The sequence below is a fragment of the Balearica regulorum genome, chromosome 26 (genome assembly GCF_011004875.1).
Source record: "Balearica regulorum gibbericeps isolate bBalReg1 chromosome 26, bBalReg1.pri, whole genome shotgun sequence".
NCBI lineage: Eukaryota > Metazoa > Chordata > Aves > Gruiformes > Gruidae > Balearica > Balearica regulorum.
The window spans coordinates 1,123,896-1,148,668 of NC_046209.1; the positions used below are offsets into that span (position 1 = coordinate 1,123,896).

Consider the following 24,773-nt stretch of genomic DNA (forward strand, 5'->3'; position numbering starts at 1 on the left):
TCATGTAAAGAGTAGCTTATGTCTATTTTATCCATCATTCCCTTTCCAGTATACCTAAATCTTTATAACAATTGTGTTATATCTGAAAGATAAGCTTTTAATTGCTTTTGCTAGGACACTGCTTGTGTTTCACTTGTTGTTACGGAGGTTCATGCAGAGGCTGTGCAGAACCCAAGGTTGCTGTCTGTGTAAAGGAGGTCTGGATGCAGCACAGATGCACCCGACTTTCCCCTTTCGAACAGACTATATTCTGTTTTCTTTATATTGTTTAAATACTGATGGAGAGATATTGTATGTCAAATTCATGAGATTTGCTGGCAAGTTTTTGTTAATTAGACAAGTATTCCTTTAGAATTGATCTTTCCTCTTTTCTCCTGCCTCTTTCCTGCTTGGACAGGAGAAAAGCAGCAGATCTCAAGTCCACAGACAACCTGCCGACTGCACCCCCTGCCATGGCACGTTGCTGGACTCAGACCTGATCCAGGCTGCACAGCTCCAGCGCCTGGTGTTAGCAGCTCCAGCTCCCATCGCTTGCAGGGCCGGAGGCCAAGGAGGTGCTGTAGTAGACCAGATGGGGAAGGCAGGCGGTAGCTCAGAGGGCAGGTGTAATTCACTGCTCTTCTCTGATGGTGTTGCCTTGAGAGTCTTGCAGCAGTTTCTCAGTTATCTTGGCCTTTTCAGCACACTCGGACCTCCAGTACAGGTTAATATTCCAGACGAGTGTTGTCGAGCTGTTGAGGCACAGCAAGTGCTGTATAACTGGTTTCTTGTGCAGGGAGGAACAGATGAGATCCACTGGTGATAAGGGAAGAGCCTCAAATCATTTTAAGTCCTGGAGCTTTAGAAATCATTAAAACAGTAGCTATGGCCCAGCTGGACTGCTTGGTTTCTTGCACATTTTCCTTCCTCTCCTGCTTGCTGCTATGCAGGATGAGCACTCTAGAGGCTAACCATTTTTGTTGCAAACTCCTCCTTCATTGAAGTTCATGGCTTCCAAATGCAGTACATGCAAATTAATCTGAACCTGGTAGATTTAAAAAAAAAAAAACCACAAAGCCCTCATATGAGCAGAGGAACTCTTGATCCTTAATCTGTGGCATTTGTATATGTGGTGCAGTTCTAATTGTAGGATTCCGCAGAACCAGTTGGCGAGTGTTCCAAAGAACACGTTGGCAGGAGCAGCAGCTTGTCGCACAGAGTGCTGGCGCCAAGGGAGGAGGATTCTGTTCTGTCTCTGGTCAGGATAGCCTGCACTGCAGGTGGCTCTATGCTCTAGTGAAAATAGTCAAGTTGTATGCTTCTGGGTCACTGTGCTTTTTCTGGGTTTTGGTTTTGTTTTTTTAGATAATGGGATACTTCTTCAGGTGTGCCTGAAAGGAGCATCGAGGTCTGCCGAGAGCTGCGGTGAGACGGTGACAGTGCAGTCAGGGCCTGCCGAGATTTGTCAGCACTGAAACTGATGGCTTTTTAATCATGCATACTTTTTATTTAGTGGGATTATTTATGTGCACCGAAATGTTTCCTTTTATCTAGTTTAACTCTGTTATGGTAAACTGTTTCCAAAGCAGTGCTGAGAGCACCTACAGTCGCTGCTGTTCTACTTAAGTTTGTCAGATCCTTTTCCAGAGCAAAGCTGCTAGTCTCTGGGGTTGAGCTTCCAGCTGGCCAGGGCTTAAGCTCTCTGCCATGGCTGCTCCATGTCAATAGTAATTGCTTCATGTTTGCTGCTCTGGAAAATTATACCTAGCAAAAATCCAGCCTATGTAATATAAGCTATGTTATCTCCTTTTTCCTCTTTGTGGTATTTGTTGGGACAGACCTACAGTGAGCAGCCTTGGGACAGGCGCTGGTGGATCCATGCTGAAGGTGCACCTTGGCTGCTGTCCTTTTACAATGTGTGTGCTTCCCATCTTGCAGGAGTTGAGGAGTTAATCTGGACCATAAAAGATTGATGTTTATACAAAGTGTAAAGCCAGTGACATTTACCAGCACTTACTGGCATAGTTGATTGGGAGTCAGTGGAGGGGGATTTATTTTTTTAGCTGCCTTTGTTCTGCAGGGTTGCTAATATTCCCAAATGGAGTGTGCTTTTATCAGCAGCATCTGTGGTGCACAGTCTGACTCATGTGCTCTTTGAGTGAGGATGACAAATGGAGAGTGGAGACAAACAACTCCCTGGGATCAGCATGCACTGAGAAGGGGAAGGAGAGAACGGTCATCTCAGAAGGCATTCCTAATAATGTCCTAATCACTGCCCTTGTGTGGGGAAGTTTGTCCTTTTGCTTCTGAAGAAATCTATTTTTGACTTCTTTCGAAAGAGGAGGGAAAATGAGCATCTCTAACAAACGGGTGGGAAAAGTGCAGCTTCTCAGCTCCCCTGAGCTCAAGGAGTGATGTGCCCCCCATGCACCTCTAACGCCTTGGCTTTGATGCTCAAAACATCTTTGCATGCTTGCAGCACCTGGGGGCAGTTTGTTGTTGAATCCGTCCTGCACATGCTTGTCTGAGTCACAGCACTGAATTTTAATATACTCCATTACAGCAGTGGCTTGTCATCCTGGTGCAGCTGCCCAGCAAAGGTACTGTGTGTCCCCTGGCAGCAGGACAGGTGGAAACAGCCCGTGTTGACTGTTAAAGGAGCTCAGTCACACTCTTTCCTTTGGCTAATAATAGTTAGGAAATGTTTACCGCACTGTACACAGGATTTTAAGATCATTTATTTATCATAAGGTGTAATTTCAGTGATGCACTTGTCCTGTATAGGTCTTGCATAGTTAACAGTGAAATGCAATTTAGCAAATTAGCTCTGATAATGAAGTCAGACCTCACAAGCTGTGTGTTCGCAGCCGTGGCCAGCAAAGGGTTGGAAGGGCAGGGGAAAGCAAAACAAAGCCCTTTCCCAGGGCCACCTCCCGAGCCAGCGCCTCTGTTGTCACAGCCTCTGTTCTCCCTGTGCCACCAGCAGGCAGGAACACGGGTGGAATTTGCTCGTTGCTCTGGAGATCATTTTTGAAGAGGATTGGGGAGGCAGGTAGAGGAGTTTCCACGCAAACTCATATCCTGATGTGAAGCTGGGGTGGATGAGGCAGTGCTCTGAGATGCCTTTCTGGGAAAGTGAAATCCTAATTCTGGTATTTCTTGAAAGGGGATTGCCTACAGTCATCATTTTTAGGAATAGGTGGTGTAAAATTCAGCTGCCTGATTTCACTTTGTTCCTCTTAATTTTTGCTAGAACATACTGATTTTCTCTTAATTTCCCCTATGAAAAATGCTTTATTATTATTCTTTAGAAGAGACCACTAACTGAAATTGAAATAGTCTTTCAAAAAATTGTACAACTTTGATCACTAAACTTAAAAGCTAGGAAGGAGATGGGATTAGTGCTATGACTTCTGTAGATAAATATTTGTGAGTGTTTGTGACTAGAACAGAAATTAAAGGGGGAATAAACACCTGTCCTTTGATCAGCTCTCCAGCTCATTAACCTGTTGAATGCAGTGTCTCGCCAAAGGATTCAAGGCCAGAAGGGGTTCAAGGCATATGAAACAATCACAAATCTCTTCCCCTTTCTGTGGACAGTGTTGTTTCATTGTTTTGTTTTTTTTCCTGTGGTATTTTAATTGTAAACACAGCAGTATGCTTTTGGAGCATGTTAAATTACTACAGGATTTCCTCTAGCCTTAACCAATCCATAACTTCGGCCTGCCTAATGATCTGAGATGCCTTGAACTGTAACTCATTTTGGGTTCATGTGCGAGGTGTTTGCTCAAGTGCAGCAGTGTTTGAGTTCAGATCTCCTGGTGTACCTGGGAGGTCTGGTAGAAGATGGGATAGCTGCTGAGTGGCAACCCACCTGCTGGGAGAGCGGATGGGAGCTGAACACCAACCGCTGGTGTCCTCCAAACATCCGATGAGTTTGCCGGACACATGGCTTCTCAGCAAAACATGAATCACTCTCCCAGCAGCCTGGGTGCCACATGTAAATTAATGCAGAATGTCATTGTCTTTTCCCATGCGAAGCTACATCACAGGTTTATTTTAAGTTCTGCTTTTCATGGTAGCCTGTTACTTAATACTGCTACCAAGCTTTTATAGCCAGCCCTTACTGGAGAAGACTGCCAGCCACATGTCTGCGGGCTTACCCCACTGCGGGCATGTGTGCCAGGGCACTGTGAGATGAACTGGTGGAGAGCAACCACTTTTCTGCAACTGTCTCTGCGCTCTGAGCACTCCCCGAGAGAAGAGCCCCCCCGTCTGCTGGCAGCTGGAAGCGTGAGCAGAGGTGAAGGCTGGAGAGCTGCAGCATTGCGTCCTGCAGCATCGTGTCCTGCAGCCCGCTTGCTTCTCTGCCCCATGCCCCAGGCTGCTCTTCCAGGAGCTTGGGATAGTTCTATCTTGTTTTGGCACAGAAGATGTAGCTTAATTGCCACACTGTTTATCTTGCTTGAAGCAGAGGCCTGAAGCAGGGCTTGTTTACAATAAACTTGCATGTAGTTTTGGACAGCTACCATACCTCAGATTTAAACCCTTAGAAATATCTGCTGCAGAGATATTGCAGTAGTAGGTTGAAGCAATTAAGGCAGCCTCTCTGCACTCCTCCAGCACTTCCCAGATATCTTCTGTAATTTTTGCATTCTGTACATGCAGAACTGGCTCTGCCGCATTCTGATGATGCTGCTTTCCTGGCGCTAAAAGACATTTGTTAATTTAGAGGGGAAACCTGTTAGGAGGAGAGTGCATTGCATGGCTTTTTATTGCCTTAATGCTGCAAATGTACGGGTGCAGCAACTGCAGGCAGCAGTTATATCTCTGCAGGCCTTCCCCTGGGTGGTGGGATGGCTCAGCAGGATTCTCCGCTGGCTTTTACGGACCACAGTCCTCAGCGGCGAGCCAGAGCCCCAGCGGAAAGCTGTGTGGCATGCTGAGCTCTGCCTCGCTTCTGTGGTTCCAGTGGCGAAGTGGGGCTTTTTGTAATTATCTCAGACGCTCTATCTGGAGCTCCGGGCTATAAAGCAGCCAAGAGGCTCACATGGAGTTTTAGCTGTTTATTGCTTTTAACTTTGGGACGATGTTGCCTTCAAATACACTTCTTCAGTTTCTGTAAGTCTAGTGACTTGGGTTTATTTACTCCAGGAGAATATTACCTAAAAGCTGGCTGGCTTTGCCACATAATGTATTGCAGTTTCTCTACTTGTCGTTCCGAGCCAAATGTCACCGTACCTGTCCATCGCTTGTGGATTTGAGCAGGCATTTTACCTTGTAGCTGCAGTTAAGATTGCCAACTATTTCAGGTTGGCAGCCAAATCTTAATGCGATACTGGTGGGAGTGAGGTGGCGGCATGCTGTTCTTCAGTGAGGCTCTTTGAGGACTGAGGTATTTGATGTTACAAGCATGCAATGTTGGTTCAAAGTGGCTTTTAAGATGTTGTTTACCTTGATGCACTGACTTGGAGGAGCAGTTAGGGCTGGTGTTGATGAAGTAGGCGACTGGGGGCCAATAGGAGTCTTAGAGGAGCCCTGCAGAGCCAGGAACCTGCCGTCCCATCCTAAGTGTCAGCGACTGCTTTGTAAGTCATCTAATATTAACAACAGGATTTCAAAACTATTGCAAGACGTGCAGTGGTTTTCTCGTTATGATGTGCTCTCCACTGCCCTGGCTGTTCTTAATGCTGTCAGCTCCTTTACAATGTTGGTTCATGAAGCGCTGATCTTCTCAATGTCTCTCGCCTTAAACAGCCCCTGGAAGACTTGATTAATCAGTCATTTGAAGAGGCTCCTAACATGGTAGCAAATGCCGCGAAGGGAAGACTCTGTCTTACCATCTGTCTTGCTGCACACTCATGATGCAATATGCCGTATGTGGTATCAAAATAAACCCTTTATTTTTAACAAACTGCATTTAAGACCCATTAGCAGCATATTCAGCCAAACCCTAAATTTGGGACTGACCTTACTTAATTCCTCAAGGCATGCTACTACACTGCATCCTTCAGCACTGGAGCTGGCACTAACGAGCTGCAGACTCCTACACTGACATTTCAGAAAATGAGACTCTGTTCCACCGTGGTGCTCAGAGCTGGGCTGACTTATGCTGATTCACTGGGTAGAAGCAGTGTTTATCTTTGAAGGCTGTGTGTATGCGCGTGTGCGTGCTCACAAGGCTCGACTGCAGAGTAATCTGTAGGATAAATTGAGTTGAGCTGAGTCTGCCAGGTCTAGGCATGAGGGACTGAAGCTTTGGAGATCAAACTGGTGGAGGAGCTGGAGGTGCTGTGGCACCTCGAATGCAGCTCAGCTCTTCCATGCCCTGCAAGTTGTGGTCGGGTCACGGTAGTATCAGCTGTTCTTCTTCATTAATAGTTTGTTTTATTTTGTTTGCCTCTAGTGTGGGTGGCAGCATGAGATGTGTCATGATTCTGAGTGGTTTAATGAGTATTCTCTGCTTTCTTCTCCCTCTCCAGCACTCTCTGTTGTCCTGCAGTTGCTGCCTTTCTTCTCCTGTGCCCAGGCTGGTCGTACTGCAGCCGGACTAGTTCGTATGTACTTCTAACTGCAGAGGCATGCATAATTAGGCCCTTTTTAAAAAATCTGTAAAAGAACAGTGTTCTGAGCACCAAGTTTGTGAGCAGCAGATGTGCTGCTGTCAGACATGTAAAATCATCAGGTCTAAGCCATGGCCGGTAAAAGCACTGGCTTTGGGCACGCAAGTTAGCGATAATTGTGGATTTTACTGTAGACCACTTCATGTTATTTTAAAAGTTTTCCTGAGAGTACTTGAGCCATAGATGTGCTGCCTTTAACCCCGGTGATCTTCAGGACAAGTAACTTCTGTCTCCAGCATGCTCCAAGCTGTTGTTGGTTTTTTTCCCTTCTTTTTTTTTCTTTTTTGGCTCGCTCAGAAGCAAGCCAGGAGCTAGCGAGTGGTACACTACAGCAAAAAAACCTCGCTTGCTGAAGAGTAGGAGAAAGTTAGCAACAGGCTGCTCTTGCCTGGGATCCTTGACCTGGTGCCCTGCAGTCGCTGGAAAGTCAGTTCCTGTACTGGGGACCCTGAGGGTGTTTGGGAGGTGAATGGGCAATTGGAAAGCAGGCTGGGCTCAAACCAGTGTATAAAACCAGACTTTTCTAGGTGAATGTTCATTTTTTTTTCAGGAATTTGGTCATTTTTCCTCTTTCTATTCTAGTTGAAAAAAAAATCCAACCACTTTCCTTCCCCTACAACTCAGGGATTTTCAGGGCTTGTTTTGTCCATCAGTCAAGAGTGAAATTCAGTGTTTACATCTCCTAAGGATGAATGAGGTCAGAGCAAATGTCATTAGCACCGATTCCTGTAGTTCCTATTTATAGAAGCTTTTCCTTCCACTTGTAATAAGTAAAAACAAGCCATTCTTTCCTTTGCTTGAGTCTCACGGTTGCCCCCGATCAACAGCCTGGTAAGGAGCTCACCAAAAGTCTGTCTCCATCTTCTGTGGTGATGTTGAATTAATTCACTTTCTAATGACCCAGTCATTTCCCCTGGCACTTCCAGCTCCGGTCCGTGGGATTTATGTGCTGTCAGAGCGATGACGTTCTCCCTGCGAGAACTGGATTTACCTCATTTCACACTTAATATCAAGCCGCTCTGCGTGTAACGTCTGCAGCATCCCGAAGCCCTCGGAGGAGGGATGAATGAATGCACGTGCTGGATTTATTTGTGTTATTAGTCTTTGGTGACTAATCCACCTGGTTTCTGACTGTCGTATTCTGTAGTTGCTTTTACCTTTTCTTCTCCAAGCATTTCCTATTTAATAGGAAGTATTGGTGCTCCAGAGCAGGCACGTTGCTTTTCCTCCATCACCCACTCATCAACTTTGCAGGTCATAGTTCAGTTACTAAATTGGGTGGTAGCTCCTCCTTTTTCCCCACACCATTGCTAAAACATCCTCCTGCCTTTGCTGGTACTGAGAGCTTATACAGTAAACTCCAGCTCTGTCAAGATGATGTGTAAGATGCTTTTCTTAGTAACACTGAAATTTCACTAAAAAAGTTGTGCCCTTACAAACAGTTCTGCTCTTGTCTGGTAAAAGCTCTGTCTGTGTAAGCATGGTTCTTGGAAAATGAGTAAGTGCAGGGTAAAGTGAACTTTCTCCTCCTTTTTTTAACTTTATTCATAACTATTTGTAAACCATTGGACAAAGGTGAGGGTTTTGAGTGGCAAAGCAGGTTCTTGCTTTTCTACAGCGACTGCAGTGGGAGCTGAGGGTGCTCCGAGCATCACACAGGCAACCCCTAGTGACCCATCGCAGCATGTCTCCAGCAGTCTCTCCTGTGTCTGTGGCAGTTTCCAGAATCCTAAATTCCCAGGAATGAGTGAGGGAATATCTTACAGCAGCTAGAACCAGTCGATTTAAAACCATTTCATCACTTACGAGTCTTTTAAAGTACCTTGCGGATTTAGAAGCAAAAGTCCCATGAGCCATACTTCTCAGTCAACTCGCCTGATGCTGCAATCGGATGGGGAAGATTTTCTTGCCCCTTTCACACCAAAACCTTACACTGACCCTGTATGTGGCGGGGAGCAGAGCTTGTCCAGGTCCCTTGGGGTTGGGGGAGGCGGCAGATGCCTTCAGATGCCAAGCAGCAAAGTGCGGGCACTGCTCGCCAGCCAGCGCCGGAGAGGGCTGCGGGGCGGCTTGTGCTGGGGCTGGATCCCAGCCGCCCACAGGAGGAGGAGGACGAGATGCACAATGCCAAGGACTATACTCGTTCTGCCTAGGAGGCTTTTTTTAGCGATAGTAGCAACTGATATCAAAGCAGCTTTTGGCCACCCTGGCAAACCCAAATAGGCATTTTTCACAAGATACTAAATCCTGCCTTTCTGCCATTTAGCATAGGACACTCCAGGTAGGTGCAGTGCTGCCTAATCAATCTTACTGTGAATGAGAAACTTTAGGCAAATCGCAGCAGTCATTTGAAATTCTCATATAGCATGATGACTTTCCCTTTTTTAAATAAACTGTATTACTTCAGCTAGCTACTAGAAATAACCCCTGCCTGCCACCAATGAGGCAGCGCAGGCCTGCCCATCATGTTTCATAATTCCTACTTTTTGCTCAAAGTCCTTTGGGAATGTTGTGCATGATGCTGTCTGCAGTGGAACAAGAACTGGAAAATCTGCAGGCAGGTCAAGTTGGGTTCCTGTTGTGCAGAAGGTGTCGATGGAGTTTGTTGCCAGGTAATGCCTTGGAAAGCTCGCTGTCCTGGGTTGCCCTGTGGTAACCTGCTGCGTGGGCTTGAAAATCTGCTCAGAAAAGAGCAGAAATTGAAGAGCCAGAGTGCAATAAGCTGTAGCTCTGGGTCCTTTTGGCTATAGCTAGGTTAGTGCCAGACTTGAACAGGTTAAACAGTGGGAAGTGAGACCGAAGTCCAGTTTTTTAACTACTTGGAATTTGAGGAATTGATAATTAGCTTTCATAGCAAAACAGGGCTGCTAGAAATTGTGCTTCTTGCTTAGTCAAGACCTGTCTTTTTCGTATGTCTCAATTAAGTTCTGCAGACAGTCAGGAGCCGGTTGCAAAAGCAAGCCCGTAAGTGGAGCTAATGGTCCTGTATTAAAATGAAATGGCATGAAAGCCTGGTGCATTGCAGCACAAATACAACTGCTGTGAATGTGCTTTGCCTGGCTCACCCTGATTTTTATGGTGCCTGAGCGGGGGAAACGCTGTGTCGGGAACACCTCTTCCCAAGGATTGTTTGCATCCCTGGTCCAAGCTCCTGCAGGGACATCCTCGGTCCCTCTGGCTGGCAGCAGATCGGGGGCTAGCCCAGCGGCAGTGTGCCGGCTCCCGATCCCTCCATGGAACGGCTCCAGCCTTTGTGGCTTTACCTCCATACCTTATAAAAAGCTGCCTGTGAGTTAGCGTCTGACTCACTTTTGTCCTTTTGCTGGAGTGAAAAGTGATGTCTTGGGGGTTTTTTGTCTTCCTCCCCCTCCTCTCGCTGAGCCGATGGCGCTGCAGAGGGGAGCGGTACATGGTGCTGCCTGCGTGGGCAGCGTGATGCTGTAGGAGGGTTCCCCGACCCTGGAGTCGCTGCAGTGATGCAGCTGATTGACGTACTTTCTTCTGCATCAAAGTGACGGTTGCCTGGCTGCCTCACTGAGCCCGCCTTTTTTTTTTTTTTGAATGTTTAATATTAAAGTACAAAGCTGTGCAAAAACCACGTGCTTTTTTACTCTTTGAAGTGGTGCTGGCTGACTGCCTGAAAAACATTCTCCAGTGGTGGTGGAAAAAAAAAATAATCCCATTACGTTTTACAAATTTTTTTGTTTTATTTCACCCCTTTCTTTCAGGAGCTCGACAATAGTCCTCTGGAGACTTGATCTCGTGTTGCTGGCAGGGGCTGACCTGTCCCCATAGCTGCCTGCCTTCAGTGCTGCAAATGGGACTTGCAATTAGAATTGGAAGAAATAAAACTTGTGTTTAGGCAGCTGGTTTTGTGTTTTTCTTTCTATATTGTGCAATACATTAACCTCATCTTATTCTAGCTTATGTCTAGCTCTTGACAAGCTTGAGTTGAACGTGTAGCCTGGAGTTTTTAAGTTCAGGACTTAAGTACAGAGGTTTTTTGCAGTTTGAGGGTATTACTGCTAAGATTATATAGTGGGGTTTAAGATGAAATAATATAATACAATGAGTCAGGTTGTATTTTCAAAACTGATGTATAGGTCCTGAGCAAGAAATACTGGACTAAACAGTATTGGAACACGCAAGGAGGGGAAATAGCTGCAGAAGCTGGCAGCCTGGCACTGATGGCGTGTGTATACCATCATAATTTGTAAATGTGTTCCTCATAACTTCATCTGCGAATGAAGACATTAATTAGCCAGGGATTAACGACTGTGCTTTGATGCATTACGATGCCAGGCATGGAGACCTTGGGTGAGTCTCCTCTGTGATCTTTATCCAGGTTTGGTGGCAGCATTTAGTGATAAAAGTGGCCTTCTGTAGTTCGTCAGTAGTGGCACGGCTGGGCAGAAAAAGGTACACTGAGAAAAAAGATACAGTGAGAAAAAGATACAGCGCTTGTCCATTTTCTATCAAATGCAATTAGCATGAAATTGCAGGAGTGAAAATTGGGTTTAAGGGCCACAGCTAGGCTGGACTTGGCTTCCGAGTCACTTTAAAGGTAAAAGGATTTTTGCAAACGTGAAGGTCAGTAGAAATCTTTCCATGAGACTTTTAATATCAGTGGTCATGAGCTTTTCTGAAAGACATCAGAATTCAGTGCTACTTTCAGTGGGGGGTACCAGCCCTGTGTGCCAGGGTGTGCTCTGCTGTCTTCTAAGTTAGGTCTTGGCACAAGCTCTTGCTTTTTCGTGCAGAGGTACAGCAGTGTGCTGAAAGGCTTTCTGCAGCTCTGAGTTACAAGCCAAGCCATATAAAACCATCTGCGATTAAAGCGCAGAGTTTTCCTCATGCTGTGGCTGTGCCACAGCCGACAAGCAGCATGATGTTTGACAAGCAGTGCTGGCGTGGTGGTTTGTGTATTTGTGTAAATGACTTAGAAAACTGGTAAAATTTCGCTAATCCCTCTGTAAGTGAGCTTATCATGGGACACAAATTTCCTGTTGCCTGTCCCCTACTGCTGATTGCAATGAAATGGGCAGCCAGAAAATCACATTGGTTCCTGTATCGGTGCCTGTCATTTGTTCCAGTTTGGGTTAACGTGCCTCTATGGAGGTTACAATTTTCCAGTTTTCCTCTAGCTTTCAACTTCTTGTTTTGGGTATTAGAGATGAAGCTTATAAACAGGTCCTTTTAAAAATATATGAGCATGATATAAACTATGTTGATATAAGTGAACGTGGGGAGGGCAGGGTGCTGATGAGCAGATGTTTGCATAATACCTTTTTTTTTACCTTAAAAAATAGAGTACAGTCCCACTGTACTCTGAACAGCACACAAGGCGGCGGAGCAAGTGAAGTGTTGTATTTGCTATTGTGCCTAAATAAGCTTGATTCATTCTTTTTCCCTTTTATGTGTTTTTATTAACCGAGACCAGGGATTTCTGCAGCAATGGCCTCCCCTAGGAATGCTGGCTATGTGAAAAATGCCCTGGCCAGCAGCGCCGCTGCTCTCCCTTATCTGCCTGTCCCTCGCTGCCTGTGCCGTGGGCACCAGCTCCGCTCGCCGCACAAATACCTTCCTGTCCTGGGAAGCATCACTGCTGCTGTCGGTGTTCATCATCACGTCTGTCGTCTCCAATGTGTGCTGGGCCGCCCCCACCAGCGCCAGCATGGTCAGGTTTGGATAAACCCCGGTGCTCACGGGAGGTCCCCAGTTTCCCTGGCCAGCCCCAGCGCCGCCAGGTGCCTGTCGGCACGCTGAGCGTGCAGGGCAGCCACCGGCACGGCTGCGGAGATCACTGCCTGGTGTAGGCCTCGCCCGTGTCTGATATCACAAACTATGAGATTTCTTGGTTTTGTCATTGTGAAGAGGCTGCACATGTTAACTAGGGCTTTTTCAATCACTTTGTGTTGAATATTTATGCTTATTCTTGCTTCTGTATTCCCAGAACTATTCCAGGAGTAGTGGGAAATGGTATGTAGGTGTTGTGGCCATCTGAGGCCATTTTTTCTTGGAAAGATCAGTAAGTGATACTGGATTAAGTTTTTATTTCTTGACGCAGTTGTCCACAAAAAGCAGCTATGGCCACTTGCTCTCTTCCAGCCTTAGGCTGTCTCTGCTCTCTGGAGTTGAATTGAACTTTGAGTTCATCAGGTACCGGCTTGAATTAATCTGTTTTGAAATTAGAGGAGCTGGTCCTGATGCAAAACCTCGGCCATTGCCTAGCCAATGGAGGTGGTGATGCTGTTAAGCCGGGGGCCAGGCTGCATTGGGTTTTACTTCAACTTGAAATGATTGCACCAAAAGTAAAGGCAGCTTATTTTTTTCTCTTTTACTGGGATAATTATGTTTATTCGAGCTCTTCACTTGCTAGGCAAAGCAGCATCTAAATTTGGTGCCTCTTAATATCTTTTCAGCATATGTGTGTTTTTTGGACCACGTTTTAAAAGCACTTCTGTCCCTGTTATGTAAACTTTCTTTAAAGGGAATGAGGTGTAATTGTCTGGCACGTCCCCAGGGTGGGCAGGCAAAGCCCGAGGTCTCATCTGCTCGGGAAGCTGCTGCTGTTGAGGATTGTGTGGACTCGCAGCCAGCGCCTGTACCAGTACATCTCCCCGTCTGGAGGTAGTCCTGGTCTGGAACAGAAGTGCCTTATACTGGTTTTAACTAAACCCTGTTGTAGTCAGGCATTTTATTCCAGGTTTAAATGGGAAGACCGGGCTTTTTCTGCCTCTTTTTCTTAATTGCCTTCGCTGTCAGTCATCACTCCCACAAACAAAAAGTTTTGATTGATGGTATGAGATTGCTGGTTGCTTTTAGCATAAGGGTGGTGTAAATCTCTCGCTGATTATTTAGGCTCATCTGATCTAACTTTACATGGAAATGTTTTAGGAGCCCTTATTGTCTAAACTGTCTAACAGTTTAAAAAGAACTAAAAGCAAGAAGCCCTAAACAGCTAGAGAAGGTAATTTCTAACCAGTTTTTGCTCTGACTGCAAGATGTTTGGGCCATCTCTGTCCCCCACAGACGTGCTTCTTGAACACAGATTAAGCAAACAGGAACAAAGCGTTCTTCCTCGGGATTAAAAGTGGATGCACTTCTAGAGCTGGTAAGCACCGTCTATGCGAAGGGTTGGTCCGCGGGAGCCAGATCCCACCTCATCCCTCTCCAGGAGCCATGGGGCTGATGCTCGCTGCCGACGGGCTCGCTGGCCTGTGCCTCGTGACTGAGACACTGTCAGGTGCCTGCTCTGGCATCCCCAGTGCCCGGCACGCTCGGCTGGAGACGTTCATGCTTCCCAGGAGAGGCAGGAGGCTTGTCGTGCTTTGGCCCGAGTGTTTACGGAAATCTGTTTCTTAAATCAGACTTTTTATCGCAGCAGAGGGGTTTTTATTCAATGGTATACTTTGCCTCAAAATCTGTTTACAGTGTAATTTGAAGTAGGCCCACCTGGGTTAGAGACACATTTGGACAAGTTATTAAAAATATTCTTAGTGTTTGGCATTTTCCTGTTTAGACACACAACTGGAAGGAAATAAAATACCTGTGTTTCTGTGATAGTGTGCAGTTTCAGGCCCTGCACACCGTGATGTGGTACTTTATCTCCCAGCTTTGCAACTGAGCAGATGCTGCCGGTACTGACCCTTCCCCAGATGTCACTGTTTGCATCGCCATTGTGCGAAAGGAGAGCTTTCGCCCTTCTCTCTCTTTCGGTTTCAAGTTAGCAGCCAGGCACATAAGTAATTTTTGTTTCCACTTGGCGAGTGAGTTCATACAGAAATGGGAAGCTCAGGCAATTGCAGAACTGTGTTCCTTGTCCAGTGTGTGAATAAAAACTGGGGGCAAAAAGTGCCATTGGGTAACTCTTGGGATTTCAGTAGAGGGTGGGCTTTGCAGTACCCTGGGACTTGGAGGTGCGGGTGAGTGGGTGCTCAGGTGGGTACAGTGGAAGCAGAGAAGGATGGCACCTGCATAATAGCAATTGCTTAATGCCGTGAATTTGGGGACGTTTTAATGTTTTCTGTATCTCTGTTTTTTTCTAACCTGTAGTAGATGATTTTCTAAATATAAGCACCAGCCTTATGAAAATAGTCAGTGAGCCAAAGGTTGCCCATAACCTGAAAGCAGATCCCTCATGTGCTTTCTGGTCCAACCCTTTCACACAATGTGCAAGTTCCTTTTTTAGCCTCTCTGCCTTATTTCCAGCCCCAGCCTTTCTCTGGCAGTTCCCAGTCCCAGCCCTGAGCTCAGAGCTGAACCACTGCCAGCCCAACGTGACTTCTCTTCCTGTAAGAGAGACAAAAGAAAACGACCTGCTTCCTCTCCCTGGCTGCCCAGCGGATTCCAGCGCCCGATGTAGGAGTTGCTTCTTGTTGCAAACCCTCACATGATGTTGCAGTCATCAGTATTACCAAAAGACCCGGGTTTGCATGAAAACAGCCGCACAGCCGCTGCAGTCACATGGAGATACTGGCCTTTTCTTTTAGGGTAATTACTTTGGTGGTTGAAACAAGTGCAGAAATAGTCATCGGGCTGATCAAACCGTGTCCTCATCCGGGTTTGGAAGCAAGCCTCTTTGGTTTTTGCTTGCCTGCAGCTGACTTGGGGAGGGAGGGGGAGCCCCCAGCTCTGCTGACCCATTGTGAGTTTATCCTCAGCATCGTTTTTGCCCTCTGTAGCTACAGCAGTAATGAAAACAAGATGATTAGAGAAGTCACAGGACTGCTCTCCTATCAGTGTGTTTTATGGGTGTATGAAGAAAGCAGTAGTATTGACGTTCATGTGATGTTTCTGCTGCAAAAGGTCACTCACATTTCTAATGAAATTAGGAGCTGGCCCCCAAATGCAAACGGGTTCCTTCTGCAGTCAGTAGCTGGCAGCGAATCAGCATCCCTGAATCATTCAGCTCCAAGCCAAGTGTCACACCAGCCCAGCTTCAGAATAATTATTTCTGAAGCATGCAGTTAAGATTTTGAGTTTTTGCTTAACTCTGAGCTATAGGCTGTGATTTTTCAGAAGTACCAGTGTGGAATTACGGGTCTGATTTTTTTTTCCCCAGTGTAGATGAGGTTCCTGCCTTATGAAAAAAATTCTTGCTTTGAGTTTCTGAGGCTTAGTTAGCAATAGGGTGCTAATTACTGGGTGGGGTCAGAGTATTTTGGGTTTATATTAGCAAAAAAGATATGTATTTAGTGCAGCACATACCTAGATGTGACCAGCTCAAGCATTGCAGCTGTGGTGCAGTGCTGGACAGATGTTGTGATGTACTGCTTTGCTTTTCAGTACTGGGCTAACACAGTGAGGCAGTATTCAAGGTGAGTCCTCCGCGTGTGCTGCCAGGACGTGCCTGTTCACTCTAGCTCAGCCTAGCAGCGTGCTCAGGGTCCCAGCAATTACATGATTGTAGATGTTGCTTAATTCCATCCTGAATCACCTTCCTCCTTGCTCATAGTTGTAGCTCTCTGCCAGTGTGCGAGATGTTAACGCGAACAGGGATTGTGTTTGTTTTGACTCAAGATCACTGAAGGACTCTCAGGGGTTAGGTTAGTGGAAACAGCTCGCTTCACACTGCTTGAGGTCCATAGTCAGTGTCTGGACATATTGCCCATGGCTGTCAAGTCAATGCGTTACTTAATTGGTGTTGCAATATTGAACTTTCTTTAGCAACAGGCTGTCTAGGCGCTGTGTTTTTCAGGGCACGGTTGCCTTGATTCATTGATGGCACCATTATGTCTAGAGAGATTTTTGCTTTTGGTCTCTTTCCCTTGAAACTCCTCTTGCTCCACTCCGGCACTGTTTACGAGTTCGTTTGCATCTTTCAGATGACTCCGTAGGAAAAGCAGCAAGCAAGCATTTCATACTTGAGTTTCCTGTAGATTGGCAATGCAAGCTCTCACTGCAGATATGGGCGCATCCGATTTCTTCACCGACTCAAGACGCAACTGCTATGAACTGAATTCAGGATTTTAAAGCTATACTGTGCTTGTTTTGCTGCTCACATCCTCACCCCTAAGAGTATCTGCAATGAGTAACATCACCCACAGCTTTGGAGACTCTTCACTACAGAAGTAGAAAGCATTTGCAGAAAAACTTTGGTGGTACAGCAAGCAGGAGTGACCCAGACATGCCCAGAGCAGATACACTGAGTAAAGAGGATTCCATGTGGCTATTCCTTGGCAATAACTGCAGTTTAAAGCAAAGGAAAAAATTCTCATGAGCAGCTCACACTAAAGATCTCATCTACGAACCTGGAAAACTAGTTCATCTGTGTTTTTGACAGAGTAAAGTAAATGCCAGTCAGTGTTTCCTGCTCTGCTAGTTGAAATGTCCTAAAAGTTCTACTAAGAAACGTACTTTGAAGGTCTCTAGGGGATTGTTGTCTGGGTGCTGTGAGATATCTCGCTGATAAAGCAACTAGGAATTTAACACAGAAGTATGCAATTCTATTTTAATCAGTGGGCAGTTGACTCTTCCCCTTGCTTTGCAGAACATTGTTAGTGGTTTCTGGTATTACCGTTTTTTACTTAAGGTTGCTAAGCTGTTATCCATCCTATTTGAGAAGTCATAGTAGTCTGGTGAAGTTCCCACTGACTGCAAAAGGGGAAACAGAACCCCCATTTTTGAAACGGGAAAAAAGGAAGACCTGGGGAACTACAGGCTGGTCAGTCTCACCTCTGTGCCTGGCAAGATCATGGAGCAGATCTTCCTGGAAACTATGCTCAGGCCCATGGGAAATAAGGAGGTGATTGGTGACAGCCAGCACTAAGGGCAAATCATGCTCGACAAATTTGGTGGCCTTCTATGATGGGGTTACAGTGTTGGAGGATAAGGAGAGAGTGACTGATGCAATCTACCTGGACTTGTGCAAAGCATTTGACACTGTCCTGCACGACATCCTTGATTCTAAATTGGAGAGACGTGGATTTGACAGATGGACCATATGGTGAATAAGGGACTGGCTGGGTGGTTGCACTCAAAGAGTTGCAGTCAACAGCTCAATGTCCAAGTGGACACCAGTGATGAGTGGCATTCCTCACGGGTCGGTACTGGGACTGGCGCTGTGTAACATCTTTGTCAGCAACGTGGACAATGGGATTGAGTGCACCCTCAGCAAGTTTGCGAACAACACCGAGCTGTGTGGTGGGTTGACACACTGGAGGGAAGGGATGCTGTCCAGAGGGACAGGGACAGGCTGGAGAGGTGGGTCCATGCAAACTTCATGAAGTTCAACAAGGCCAAGCGCAAGGTCCTGCACGTGGGTCGGGGCAATCCCAAGCACAACTACAGGCTGGGCGGGGAACAGACAGAGAGCAGCCCTGAGGAGGAGGACTTGGGGGTGTTGGTGGACGAGAAGCTCGACGTGACCTGGCAATGTGCACTGGCAGCCCAGAAGGCCAACCATGTCCTGGGCTGCATCCCCAGCAGCGTGACCAGCAGGTCAAGGGAGGGGATTCTGCCCCTCTGCTCTGCTGAGACCCCCCTGCAGTACTGCATCCAGCTCAGGGGTCCCCAGGACAAGAAGGACATGGAGCTGTTGGAGTGAGTCCAGAGGAGGCCACGGAGATGATCCGAGGGCTGGAGCACCTCTGCTATGGAGACAGGCTGAGAGAGTTGGGCTTGTTCAGCCTGGAGAAGAGAAGGCTCCAGGGAGACCTCAGAGCCCCTTCCAGTCCCTGAAGGGGCTCCAGAAAGGCTGGAGAGGGGCTGGTGACAGGGGCAGGGAGTGACAGGCCAAGGGGAATGGCCTGAAGCTGAAGGAGGGGAGATGGAGATGAGATCTGAGGCAGAAGTTCTTCCCTCATGAGGGTGGGGATGCCCTGGCACAGGTTGCCCAGAGGAGCTGTGGTGCCCCTGGCTCCCTGGCAGTGTTCAAGGCCAGGTTGGATGGGGCTTTGGGCAACCTGGGCTAGTGGAGGGTGTCCCAGCCTGTGGCAGGGGGTGGAACTTGATGGCCTGTGAAGTCCCTTCCCACCCAAACCAGTCTGGGATTCTACATCACAATTTTTTGGAATGGGGCAGACTGAAAACAAGCAAAACTTTCTACATGCAGGGATTATGCAAACACCCTCTGGCCCTTAGGGCCAACCTTTTAGTCACTGCTGATCGTGGCAAACACCATCAGCAGGAGCCAAGTCTGCGAATGCTCTGGGTTTGATAATGTGGCTTCAGAAAGGCTTTCTGAATATACAAAGTGTAAAGTGATGCTCTGACAGCCAAAAATATACTGAGATTTATATGCTTTCTTTGGAAGCTGGTTTAGGTGTGCTGTAGCCAACCCTGTATCAGCCTCTTAAGTCACCCAAAAGAGGCTGAAATGCTTTTGGCTCCTGTTCCTAAAGAAGTTTCTTCATCGCTCTGCGCTTCACCAGGGCTCATCAACGAGCCAGTCAGCATTCTTCTTGTTTGCTCAGCATCACCCGAATGCTGCTTCCTAATACTGTGAGGCTTGTCTAGAGAACAGTCATACAAAGAGGATCGCTTATCTTCCTGCACTTGAACAGAAGGTATTTAATTTTTAAGTAACTATTTTTGCCATAACCTCAGGCTTTTCCGCCCCCCCCCCCCCCCCCCCCCCCAGCTTGATCGTTGCAAACACTCCCCTTGCACAGATACTGGAATGAAACCGAATCCAAACAGAAAAATATGAGGGGTGGTTAGAACATCTCCCACCGTAGGCTGGGGGGATTAATTCCCATTGCCTTGCAGGGCACCTGTGCTGCTTATCATTTTGATTTTTGATGTTGCAGAAAGTGGGCTGAAGGGGGAGACTTCACCCTGAACTCCCTGGCCTCAGTACAGGTGCAAACCTGGAAGGAAATAAATCAGCCTTGAATTCTGGTCCGAAGGTCAACAAGTAAGAGTGATGCTGGAGCAGATGGGCCGAGTTCCTCAGTGTGGGATATCTTGTCCTCAAGCATCAGATGACCTCACCCAAGCCTCCAAGATGACCATCTCTGCAGCGACACCAGGGTAATCAGACCACGCGGTCTTCAGCTTGGCGTGCAGTCCAGTACCAAAAGGTTTCTCTCTGTGTGTGTAAAAGCCATAAAAGGTTAAATTACAGTGAATTCTGCTCCCAGGCTTATTCACTGATGTGCGGGATCAGATGTCTGGTCTCTACGTGCTGCCTCCCTGCTGACTGTAACTGTGGTGTTGGATCAGCGCCGGTTCGGAGGGAAAACACCCTCCGTGGCAGCTCAAGGGATTGCTCATCTAGTTATTTGAGCTCAATCCTGCTAGGGCAGGATATTCAGCTGAAAGTGTCATTGCAGACCGGCTGAAAACAATGAAACAAGGGTAAACTGCTGTTTGTTTTAGTGGTGGTTGGAAGACTATTTTTAGCTACTTTGAAATGCAATTTGAATGCATGCAGGTATAATAGCTACAGTCAGTGTAATGAACAAACCCTGTTTCTTTTTCCGTAACACAAAAAAAAAAAAGGTAGCTGAGGGGCGTATTGTGCTGGGAAGGTTCCTAACAGCTCTGTTACCCCGATTATTTACCAGATTTACCAGTCCTCTATCTTCTCAAGAAGCATTGAGCAAGCTATGCCGAGCTGCACAATGGGTATATTGTAGCTTGCGGTTCTGATGTAATTCCCACCAAACGCTCTTTCCACAATGAAAACTTGAAGTGACTTGAAACCAAACTCCTCGCCCTTTCCACCCCCTGCACACAGAGCTCTCTGAAGTTCAATAAACGTGCTCTGCTGGGCTCACTCAGCACAACCGCTCGCTGAAGCCCCGCAAAAGTCCCAGTGTCTTCTGCTGAATAGAGACTATAATCGGCACAATGCTCCTAATAAAGGCTATTCCTCATGGTCTTTGCCTTGGATTCTTACTTTAGGGTTTGCTTGTAATCTTCCTTAAATTCCATGTGGCTAACTTTCTTGCTAAACATGCCATCCTGTTTTGGGGAGAAGCAAAATAAATTTGAGATAATGAAAACTAAAAGCCTTCTGCTCGCATTGCAAGCAAAGAAGTGGCTTTGGACTTGTCTGAATGCTTGTGTGGCACAGGGAAATAACCGGCTGTTCGGGAGTCTCAGGAAAGAGACTTATTCCTATGATAAGATAACTTTTACAGGATGGAACTTTATCTGGGCATTACGGTGACTTGCAAGCGTAGATATGTCAGGGACTTGTTTCTTTTAATAGCCATGCATTACTGACGGGGAAATTCTCTGCTGCTTTCCCCACCAAAAGGCAGCAGCTCTGCTAGCTGCCCGTGCCCTCATCTCTCTCTTCTTTTTCCTTTTCCCTTGTAAAAGAGTTTGGCATCTCCTTTTCCCATTTCCAACAGAGCCTGGTTTTGGGTCTCCCAGGTAGAAAGAGGAGGCTTGCTGCAAAACTGTGCCGAAAAGCTTGAGATTGGGCTGGGATACAGGTAGTGTCTGAAGCAGAGGGTTGTGTGGACACAACTACCAGCGACCAAAGGGTCTCCACTTCAAAATGGTTTTTTTTGCAGCGATGTCTGTTGAGTGGCTGGTGGTTGTTCTTCCTTGCACTCCTGTTCAAGTTCAGGTGTGCAGGTGCAGGCACACCTGCCTGTTCCTCTGCTCACAGCTGAAGATGAGAGCATCACATCTGCGTGGTATTTAATGTTGGTGCTGCCTTTGAGGTTTGGGGGCAGATGAAGGTGGCTGCTTTAGTCAGAGGGTTCTCCCTCTTTGGGCATTTGCTTATCTGTAGGAAACTCAGAAGTCATTTCAAAACCTCTCCACCCACTCGGCACCCGAGGAGGTGCAGAGCGGAGGGAGCTGCCAGGCTGGCTGCAGGCTGCTAGCTCAGCTGTGGCACGGCTGAGGCCGTAAAATCTGCTGATCTCATGATGAAGTAACTTCTGCACATGAGGCCGATAAATCCATGTGACTTCATGGTGCAGCTGGAGGAGCCTTTGGGTGCTCAGGGAAGGAGGGAATGAAACGCCGAACCGCGTTCAAACTTTCCGTGTCTCCCTTAAATGTCTTGAGTGCTGATGCTTGCGGCGTTTCCCAGGTCAGATCTTGGGAGCGATGGGAAATTCTCAGGAAGCTTTGTGATACTCAGCCTAAACTTCCCTTTCTTTTATGTCCTTCTATAACTTAATACCCTTGTGCCACAACACAGCCTGGCTTCCTGCTTGGTCTTTCTACTCTCCTGTTGAATGGGGAGCTGCTATCAACCCCTCCCAGACAAGGGAAGGGACACATTTAGTTCTCAATCTGACCACTAACATCAGTAAGTCGGAACCTCTCTTCAGGCCGTGATTGAAGACACAAGCCTGAGTTGGAATTGTGTTTATAGCCAGGGAAATCTCTGGACTCAAGGTCCTGAAAACTTATTCCTAGTAGCTTCCAAAATGATTGCATATGAAAATAACAACTTAATAAGGACTCATCCTTCTTACTGCTTTTAGTGGGACAATTGGGGTTTGGTGTGCTGGTATCATGGGTTTGCTGCTGGGAGGCCAGAGCAAAGCTGTGTGCTTTCCTTGCAGGAGCTGCAAGCCCAGATCCATGTGGGTTTAGTTTTGCTATTATTAAGCCATATACTAACCCAGAGTGGGTTTTTTTTTTTTTGAAACACCAGTGTTACTGCTCATTGTCCCTTTTTGGAAGGAAAGCACGGGTGCCTAGGTGTGGTTTTTCTCTGTGACACCACCTGCACTTGAGCATCGCTTAAGCAAAGCCCAGATATTCCAGGACTTGACAGTGGGCAATTTTCAACCAGGCAGACTACAAAACCAGCCTTTGTTTCAGTGCTCTCTGCCACATACTCATTCTTTCATCCCTTTTCTTTGGGCAAGATCACAAAATCTGTTAGCTTGTATTTCATGAAGATGTTTGAAGAGCATGTATTTACTTAAAAGATCATAAATATCCTCAAGTTTAAAAACCTTCACAGAAGTGATTAACATTTTGCTGAGACAGTTTCGGAGCAGCAGAGTTTAAACGGTGCTTGAAGTACAGGAATTTACAACCTGATTTTGAAGAGCCGCCCGTCGGAAGAGAAGGCATTCATGCGGGGAGGAGATTTCGGGGTGTTGGGGGGCTTGTGAGTTCTTGTGATGGTTTGTGCAAGCAGAGGGATGGCATTTATACGGCTTAGTCATCTCAGCCTCTTAGAACTAGGAGAGGAAACTGCAGGTGACTGGAAAGGAGCAGATTCAAAGTGAGAATCTGTAAAGTTGAGCTGGCGGGGGGGAAGGTTTTGGGGTGCAGCACTGGCTCCTGCCAGAGTGAGCTGCAGTTTTCCCTGAGTGGGAAGCAGTGGTGGCTTCTGCAGCAGCACTGGAGCTGCTTGTGCACAGATTGCACCTGCACGGGTGTTTGAAACTGGTGTTGGAGCTGCTTCTGCTTTTCTGCTACTCCTTCTTTCCTAAATAACTGCTGCTAATACTGGCTGAGGGCTCTGAGTTTCGCAGCTGCTCTGAAGTACATGGGGAATGAGTAGCCACCATGAAATTTTGTGGCCTAATTCTCATAGCAGAGCTCCTGTGGAAGCTGTGAGCACTTGCTGCTTGCGTGCAGCAATCTGGTTTTCCCCTCTGTGCTGTATCTGTGACTGCACTGACCAGAAACGCGGGAAGGATGAGCACGGAACAGACTTTGCAGTGCAAGTTTTGATTTATTTACTACCCTCAACCCATAAACAGCCCTTAAGCACCTTGACTAAAGCCCAGCTTTGGTTCCCAGTTTAAATTATATGGTGGAGCATTTATTATGTATCTGGCTATCTGTATTGTTCTGTGGACTAGTACATGAGCCCTGTGGTGACTCCAGACCTTCAAGAGGGTAGCCAGACCCCTCCAGGGAACCTGCTGCTTGCCCGCAGGCTGGCTGGCACGGTCACTGTTGCAGCCAGTTCTCCTGTGCACCACAAATGCATCTGCAGCTCCCACACATGCAAGCCAAGGAGAAACCTGAAAGTGCATCTGGCGTTGCATGTCAAGCTCAGTGCCTTGTTGGTTGTGTTGCTGCCTCTGGGTGATGGCTCCAGGTAACTGATGTAAATACCTTTGCATTCTGCTTGCCTTTTTGTTGTTGTTTTTTTTTTAATGGCGTGGTCTAAAAATAAGGTTGGAATGTGCTTCAGTGACTCAGGGTACACAATCTGCAGCACCAGGGTGGTGACTGTGTGCAGTTGCCCTGGCAGTCCTGCCAGAGGTCTCCACCCAGCTGGCACCAAAGCTGCTGCAGAGAAATTGGAGAGAAGGGGCAGTTTAAAGCCAGACATAATACGACAGCATGAGTTAACTGCGGGGGGGTTCAGGCTACCCTGGAAACAAGGTCTCTTGAATGTTCTGCAGCTTAGCTGGCAGATGCGTCCCGCAGGATTTCACGTTCTCTCAGCCAGGTAATCGTTTCCTTTAATTGGAAGGAAATGGAGCTATGCGTCTCTAGGGCTGCGCTCTCCTTCCAAAATCCTTGACCAGTTTAAAACTAGAGCAGTTCAAAAGACAAAATACTTCAGCAATTAATGGATCTTCTGGTAAAGACAGAGCTGTATCTGAGACATGTGCCCTCTCTCCTAGAGCCGTACTACACGCTAGTTGCTGTTAACGTGAGACACAGATACCCGAGAAGAACACAACCAGTCATGCCATCCTTTTCATTGAACGGCCGTGCTGCTTGCCTCCGAAATTTGGGCAGAAACTTGTCAGGGCACCAGGGCTGAGCCCACTGCTGCCCTGCTCTGCATGGCTTCATGCTCCAAGCCCTGTTTTTGCCGGAGACATACCTTGCCGTAGGAATGCTCCCTTCCCTTGGGGAAACCCTGGAGACTCAGAGCTATGGGGTTTCTGTGTAACAGCACAAATAGAAAAGTGGACACACTGCCTTCCCACCCAGATTGTGAAAAAAAAAAAAAAGGGGGGGGGGGCAAATTTACTTCTGCATGTCAAAAAAAAATATCAAAGTTCTGACACATGGGCTTGGGTTGTTTCCATCTGGAAACAGACATACCAAGATACTGGAGCTGGGGGGAAAATAAACCCTGAAAAACAAATTGCTCTCAATATGGACCTGAAAGTGAGGGTAGGACTTCTCTTGGTCTAAGTAGTGATGTGATTTTAAGCTTCTAGTACATTAAAAGTGGGCTGGAGCCCAAGGCTGGGTCCCGGTGACAGCAGCTCCGAAGGGTCTGTCACTGCTGGGCTAGAGCTGCTGGCAGCTGCAGGAGCGACA

At 47.0% G+C, this 24,773-nt stretch overlaps 1 protein-coding gene across 4 annotated transcripts in view; it reads left to right on the forward strand.

Annotated features, from left to right (window-relative positions):
• The window catches only part of GNG7 (G protein subunit gamma 7), a 79,200-nt gene that overhangs the window by 39,219 nt on the left and 15,208 nt on the right, over positions 1 to 24,773 (forward strand). Inside the window, exon 1 of one of the 4 annotated variants that reach the window (XM_010297921.2) lies at positions 2,168 to 2,349. The exons of the other annotated variants lie outside the window; for them this stretch is intronic. The gene's annotated coding sequence lies outside the window, so the exon portion shown is untranslated. Of the gene's footprint in view, positions 1 to 2,167; positions 2,350 to 24,773 lie in introns of those variants that run through there. 4 annotated transcript variants of the gene reach the window in all.